Raw genomic sequence first — 7,834 nt, 5'->3', positions numbered from 1 at the left:
TATGCTTTCGTCTTGCAGGCATGTGGCATTGCCTTGGCCCTTGATGTTCAGAGTGTTGTCTCTTCAAGTGCAATTGCGAGATATGCACAAGCACAGGGCCAATCTGTTGTGGCTGGTTGTTGGAATGTCATCTCTTCAAGTGCATTGATTGTGGGATATGCCTAACAGGGACATGACCAAGAAGTTCTGGCTGGTCTGTTTTCAACATGCGAAGTGAGGACATTTTTCTCTTGATGTAATCACTTGTGCTTGCATCTTGAAGGCATGTGGCACTACTACATAGGAGCAATGATCACATATGCAAGATGTGGTGCTCTTAAGAAAGCACCGAAAAGTGCAAGAGAAACTTTCTGTCAGGAATGTCGTCTGTTGGAACGCATTGATTGCCAGATATGCTCAACACAAATTTGGAAGACACCGAGTTGGGCAAAAGAAATCACAATGATATTGTTACTTAGTGGCTATCAAAAATCAAATGTTTTGCTTGCACTGCCTTGGGCGACATGTATGGAAAATGTGGCAGCCAGGAACCCTTGGGCTGTTTTCAGCCAATGGAAAGCGAGGATATAGCTCCAGTTGCAATCACCTATGCTTTCGGCTTGAAAGTAGGGGGCACTATGCAAGATGGTGATATGGGCAACAAAACTCAATCTTCCGTTTTCCTTTGTTTGTCTTCCTCCTGGTATATATCAGAACCCAATCCTTACTTGCTCCACACTTTTGGCCTCCGATTTCCCTCACTACATCGCTACAGGTTTATGCAGATCGAGGCTCAAACTCCGACTTACGTTTTTGCATGGAGAAGTTGGTGCCAATGATCAAGAGAGTTAGTGTTTTTCGCAAAGTTGTTGGAGGATACTGAGATGAGCAAAAGGTGTGGGCTGTTTTCAACAAATGCAAAGTGAGGGTATCTCTCCTGATACAATCATCTATGCTTTCGTCTTGGAAGGCATGTGGAATTGCCTTGGCCCTTGATGCTCAGAGAGTTGTCTCTTCAAGTGCACTGATTGCAAGATATGCGCAACAAGGGACAGGGCCAAGCTGTTGTGGCTAGTTGTCCGAATTCCATCTCTTCAAGTGCATTGATTGTGGGATATGCCCAATAGGGAAAGGGCCAAGAAACTCTGGCTAGCTGTTTTCAACATGCGAAGCGAGGATATTTCCCCTGATGTAATCACATATGCTTGCATCTTGAAGGCATGTGGAACTACGTAGGAGCAATAATCTCATATGCGAGATGTGATGCTCTCGAGAAAGCACCAAAAAGCACTTGAGAAACTTTCTGTCAGGAATTTCGTCTCTTGGAACGCACTGATTGTGGGATATGCTCACCAGAAAAAGCTCTCAGCGGATGCGAAGCAATTTGGAAGACGCCAACTTGGGAAAAGAACTCACAATGATAGTGTTACTTAGCGATTGTTGAAAACAAAATGTTTTGCTTGCACCGCCTTGGTAGACATGTATGGAAAATGTGGTAGGACTAGGAAGCCCTAGGCTATTTTTTGTTAATGGGAAGCAAGGATGTCACTCTATGCTTTCACCTTGAAGGTAGGTGGCGCTATGCAAGATGCTGATATGAGCAACAAAATTCAATCTTCCTATTCCCAACATCAGTCTTTGTCTTCCTCTTGGTATATATTTTGGCCTCCAATTTCCGACGCAACATTGTTACATGTTTACGCAGATCCAACCTCAAATCTCGACTTATGTTTTTTGCATGGTGGAGTTGGTGCGAGTTAGAGTCCATTGCAAAGTTGTTGGAAGATTTTGAGATGGGCAAAAGCCTTGGGCTGTTTCCAACAGATGCAAAATGAGGGCATCTCTCCATATGCAATGACCTATGCTTTTGGCTTGAAGGCATGTGGCATTGTCTTGATTTCTTGTGTGTGTGTGTGTGTGTGTGTGTGTGTGTGTGTGTGTGTGTGTGTGTGAGAGAGAGAGAGAGAGAGAGAGAGAGAGAGAGAGAGTTTGTGCTTTTTTTTTCACAACTCCTATTACCTTAAGGTGACAACTCTCACTTCGATTCAATACAAATGCGGCTAACGAAGCACTCTAGTTCATTGACCAAAGCCCCTATGGCCATGGGGACAAATTTCCTCCCCTTAGACCCTGCCTTAACGGCATTGCCAATAAAGGGTATAGTCGAAAATAATTCTCCAATAGTATTTTGAGAAAATAAATTGTCACGACAAATTGCGACTCCATTCTTGGGGAAGTAGGAAGGGGAGTTAGCGGACGGCGAGGGCTTATGGCGCGGAGGGGGGCCTGGAGGCGCTGGTCCTCGCAGACATCACGAGGGCGGAGTGGCGCGCCTCAACCATGGCAGCTTCGGCAGTTGCCCCGCGTCCGTGCAGGCTCTCCCTGTGGCTCCGCCAACCCGACCGTTTCTACTTTGGTCCCCTGCAGGATGCGCTCCTCCACAGCTGCCGCGCAGTAGTGTCCCTCATCCATGCCCACCATGTTGATCAGGTTCCTTTTCTCAAACTCAGGCACTATTTGACAATAAGGCATTAAACATGGGCATGTGTGCATGCATACATGTACGTTCTGCATGTGCTGGCACACCGGACTTGCTCCTCCCATGTTGTGCATGCATATCACCATCAATTTTATTCGCATTTGAGAACTTTATGCTTGCGGTACTTTCACATCAATGCACAGAGATGTGATTAGCACATGAATGTGTATTATGAATGTGCATGCTTCAATGTCAGGTGTATGCACGGATGTCATTGTGATACCATGACTGCGAATGACGATTATGTGCATTGAACTGCATTGGAATAATGCAGCGGATTTGTGTCGCGATGGCAAGGTTATTCTGACACTGGCAACTGTAAGTAAGGGTATGCTGCCTTCTAAGCATTGGGAGATTGTATAGTTAGTAAGGGTACGCTGCCTTCTAAGCATTGGGAGATTGTATTGTCAAACTGATGGGGCTCCTTGGTCTTTTTTGGTTGAGCAGGTGGTTCTGGTGGACAATGTCACCATTGTAGTGGCCATGGTTCTGCAACGGTTTGTGTGGCGGATCTTTGAAGGGCACTAGCAAAAAGGTGAAGCAGTCTTGGCCTTGAATTTCTCGTACGGGTCTGTCAAGAAGGCACTAAAGGCGTATGGTTAGAGGGCAGGTGCCTGCCTGCTCGAGGTGAGGCTGCCCTTCCAGGTGACGTCTAGCGAGGAGATTGTACCTGCAATCAGATCGACCTTGCAGCAAGCACAGACAGAGTCCCAAAGAGTTCGGCTGGCCTTGATCGACCACATCACCTCCATGCCATCGGTCGTGCTGCCAATCAGAGAACTTGTCAGCCTGTGTCGAAGGGAAGGGGTCGATGAGGTCTTCGTGGATGGCGCTCACGCCATTGGAAACGTCGATGTCAATGTGGAAGAGATCGATGCTGATTACTACACCAGCACCCTGTAGTGGTTGTTCTGCCCCCATGCTGTTGCTTTCTTGCATTGCAAAGCGGAGCAACTGCGCGACCTCCATCATCAGATCGTTGCCCACAACTATGAGAAGGGGCTAGGCAGAGAGTGCGACTGGGTGGGTACACGAGACTACAGCGCACATTTGGCTGCGGTGGATGCAATTGAGTTCTTTGAGAAGTTCAAGGGCGGGGTGCGTGCGGTACAGGACCATAACCGCCACAGCGTGGTCTCCATGGGTGCAATGCTGGCAGATGCCTGGGGAACGCACTGTGGGACACCGCCCGACCTGAGCTCTTCGATGATAATGGTTGGGCTTCCCAATGCTGTAGGTGTGCTGTCTCACGGCGACGCCATAGACCTGCGCACACGCCTACCTGAAGAGTTTGGGATTGAAGTCTCGGTGTACTGTGCTACGGAGGTGTCGCCAGCCACGAGTTACTCCTCGTGGGGAGGGTCCAAAGCGAACGGCCCTCATCTCTCATCAGATTTATAACAGTGTTGGGGATTATGAGAAGCTGAGAGATGCGGTGACATTCCTAACAGAGCAGCATAGTAGATGATCTGCCTCCTCCAAATGCAATCGCAGTTGTATCATTCATTCCTTACGTGTTGCGCCTTGCTGTGTATGCTTTGCAAGTGAGGTCCCTGTAGGTGTGTTTTTATAAAGAAAAGAATTCTTATGAGGGCGTTCATTAGTAGGGACATGGATCCTTCTATTTTCCTCTCTATATTATGATATAGTGCATCAAGGAGAGATGCATCGCACCTGGTTGGTGGTAAGTCGTGTGCAGCAGAGAGTGCTCGGGCTTTTCCGGTTATCGCATTGTGCGAATTGCATGACCTCACCTCAGGCTCCAGCAGCAAAAATAAAACTAGATCCGTCACAAACAAAACCGTGAGAATGTTCAAGCATGCGTGCACCGTCTATCGAACTTCAAGTTGGCGTATGGGAATTACTTGTGCTCACTATGTATATGTATTCACGATATTTTGGCCGGAGGAAGACCTTTAGGCAAAGGTTGTGGTGTTGATGTTGCTGGTAGTCTTTGTCTCACCATTCTCCATCCAGTAAAAGGGAAGAACAAGGAGAAGAAATGATGTGCAAGTTTGGAGATGTTTTTGTGTTGGAAGTGTGAATCCAAGCAGAGAACAACCAAATTCCATTTTAGACATTATTAACGTCAAGAATTTACTCGGTTTTGCACTCATGTGAAATTCTGCGCGTTGCGCTCCAGAGAAGATTGAAATCTGGTGGGGATGTCCGAATTGCGGCCATGGAAAACAAGTTAGAAGTAAATTGACTACTGAAATACTAAAGTGAAAGGTGAAAAAAAGGTACACCCTTCTAAGTAGAGACAACAATTTCCAACTCTTGTGATGTGCCCTCTCTTAAAGAGAGCATCCCTGTTTGGTGCACAGCGCAAAAGAGAAATACTCTGGAGCAGAACCAAAACTTGCACTGGCCGGGAATCGAACCCGGGTCTGTACCGTGGCAGGGTACTATTCTACCACTAGACCACCAGTGCCCATGTTTCACAGTCTCTGAAGTTAATAAATATGTTCGTATTTGCAAAGGCTTCCTGCCAGAACCACAAAAAAAGTAGCAACTGGTAACCCTGCTGCACCTGAGCTTGGGACTCTCTCTGCGCCTTCAGACCCCAGAACTTCAGAAGCTAGCAATGCCCAGCTCATCGTCCCAACTGCAGCAGTCCCCTCCCCGTTCATCAAAAGTGCGCACATGGCTTTATATTCAGCTCTAGGTGGTAGAAGGGCGACTCTACTTTTCATTTTCGAGAATTTCCCCTTTTCTCCTCACATGTATTGCACGAAGGGCATATAGCTAAATTGCTAATGTTCCAAGTTTCTTGCTATTTTTTTTATGGAGAGCATTCCAACCTTCTAGCATTTGACGGTTGGTCTCCTAGCTTTTCCCATGACATCGAATTCATTCTCTTTTGGGTCTAATCTTCTTCTGCAATATTGTCCTCATCCTTCTTTGCCATCTTCTCGCCCTCATTCTCTTCCACTCTTCCGACCATCCACGCGGGTTTCCGAAGTGTAAAGATGTCTACTTGATTGCAAGAGAGAGAGAGAGAGAGAGAGAGAGAGAGAGAGAGAAAATTGTACCCTTCAGTTGCTTGTGTCGTAGAATCCCAAACAACATGGCAAGGCACTTTTTGCGAGCTGAATGATGGCACTGCCATTTTTCTAGGGTCGCTTGGTGAGTTCGCAATTGAAGTAGGAGTGATCTTGGGATTCCTTGTCGGTTTTGGAGGTAGAAGGGCACCTCTGGAAGGTGGTTCAACCACCCCTCGAAACAAGGGATGATTTTCTTTCCAGTTGCAGCTGCAACGGGCCTACGAGAATGGATTTTGGATTAGGAGACGCTGTCAGAGGCCTTCAGAGAGTCTATGAGAAGGTGCTCTTAGATTTTGGATTGGGAGGCACTCTCAAAGGCCCTTCCGAAGAGTCTATAAGAAGGTGCTCTTAGCTCTTGAAGTGGCACCTCCCATCACTAGCACCTCTGGGAGCATCAACAAGACAAGAGGCGATCGTATGAATCGGCGGATACTACTTCATCTCAATCACCACCACGTATGAATCGGCGGATACTACTTCATCTCAATCACCACCACGAAACGCTCCAAGAAAAAGTCCAAAATATAGAAGTCTGTCAGATTTTGGCCTATACAAGAAACTTGTTTTGCATATCTATCTTACGGTTTGCCCGCATGCAGTGATAGGATTTGACGCCCATCTGCCCTTTTTAAGGCATTTTGCCAGTCGTATGAAGGCCAAAGTTTTTTTGAGTCTGTCATTGGAAGGGTTTATTAAAAAATTATCCTTCTATAGAGAAATGTGAGAAAATAGAATACATGTCAATGAAAGAGCTAATTAAAAAACATTATATATATATTAATTCTCATTTATAATATTTATATGTATATTGGTTATACTCATTGACAGAATATAGTATCTTGCCTTGTAAATTATGCAAAATTTTCTCATTGGAAGGGCAAACTGAAAATAGACCCTTCTATAGGGAAGGGTGCATTTTTCTACAACCCATCTTTTGAAAGAATAGGTTGCCCTTCAAATCCTAACACTGCCCGCATGTGGGCTGCCAAAGGATGGAGCTCATGTGGCCAAATTGCAACGCGAGGAAAAGTCTACAACTGCATCGAAACTAGTTGAGAAAGAGAGAGAGCAAGAGAGGGCCCCGGCTCTAGTGCCGCCAATCATAGATGATGAGAGGCGGTTAGGCCACACTCAATTTGTGGACCATCAATCACTTTCAAATTTCAAAGTTTCCAAATAACATGAAGCTAACAATATAAAGACATCAAGATTCTCTTGAACACTAGTATCTTTCATCACATAAAACATTTACATAAGCATAGTTGTTAAAGCCAAAAAGTGTACAAAGAGGAAATCATTGCTTACAATGCCATATGTTGACAAAAAAATACATGTTCAACTACAAAATGGGAGATAACGTCAACCCAAGAAGTACGTTGTATGAAAACAAAACAAAAGCGCTATGAAAGTGCTACTCCAATGACAATAGCTCATCTTGCATCAACCCAACTTTATATCACGATGGCAAAGAAACAAGTGAAAACAAATAATAATTAGAAGGCCAAAACTACAAATGAACCGCCTAAAAAGTAAAGATTTCTAGTAGTTTAAAGAACCCACCAAACCATCTCATGTCGCCAATTTATCAAGGAGCAGATGGAGACCCTTCTTCACACCATGCATGAACAATCAAGTTTGTTGGTTGCAGTAGGCTACAATAGCATTTTATTACAAGCATAAAATCAGACACAAAGATTAGAAAATCCACTTGTAAATTCAAAAAGAAAATATATACAAAAAATTCCTTGACAAAAAACTACACAACACAAACATCTTTTTTTTTTTTAAAATGTTACTATATACTTGTGGTGGTGATGTGTGTGAACAACTCAGGACTGTCCAGGCATTTTTCCCTCACTAGGAGGTTTTTTCTCCATGCATTGTATATACGCCCATCACTCTAGGGCTATCTTATTTTTCCATTGCACACTAAGTAATATACGCTTTGGTGTGTGCCTCAATCTGTGTGTGTTTCCTTGCAACCCTAATTCCAACAATGTAACTTGTGTTTCCTTGCAACCCTAATTCCAACAATTGGTATTAGAGCAGGTTGCATCCTCTCAGGCTTGGTCGTCTACATCGCGAGCACATGCTTGCTCACTTCCTCATATTCAGCGAGCTTTTATGAGCGTCAACAAGTCGACAAATACGTCGGGTCAGCTCGAAGAGCTATGGCTGCTCATATTTTTTATTCAAACTCATTTTGGCCTCCATTTCCACTTCAAGCAAAGCTGTGCAGGCAATTTTTTGATTTTGTGTAGATAGATCG

General features: G+C 44.8%; 1 non-coding gene and 1 pseudogene across 2 annotated transcripts; one reads left to right on the top strand and one right to left on the bottom strand.

Annotated features, from left to right (window-relative positions):
• Positions 1-2,216: 2,216 nt before the first annotated feature.
• LOC147430057 (putative L-cysteine desulfhydrase, chloroplastic) lies at positions 2,217-5,266 on the top strand (annotated as a pseudogene). Its single transcript, XR_015185835.1, has 5 exons — positions 2,217-2,469; positions 2,966-3,015; positions 3,199-3,826; positions 3,970-4,067; positions 5,002-5,266. The product of XR_015185835.1 is annotated as a putative L-cysteine desulfhydrase, chloroplastic (transcript).
• On the bottom strand, positions 4,882-4,952 carry TRNAG-GCC (transfer RNA glycine (anticodon GCC)). Its single transcript has one exon. It is a non-coding gene; the product is annotated as a tRNA-Gly (tRNA).
• Positions 5,267-7,834: the final 2,568 nt, after the last annotated feature.

This window comes from Adiantum capillus-veneris, chromosome 22, assembly GCF_014529385.1.
Source record: "Adiantum capillus-veneris isolate H3 chromosome 22, ASM1452938v2, whole genome shotgun sequence".
Classification (NCBI taxonomy): Eukaryota; Viridiplantae; Streptophyta; class Polypodiopsida; order Polypodiales; family Pteridaceae; genus Adiantum; species Adiantum capillus-veneris.
This window is presented reverse-complemented; position numbering and strand designations above follow the sequence as displayed.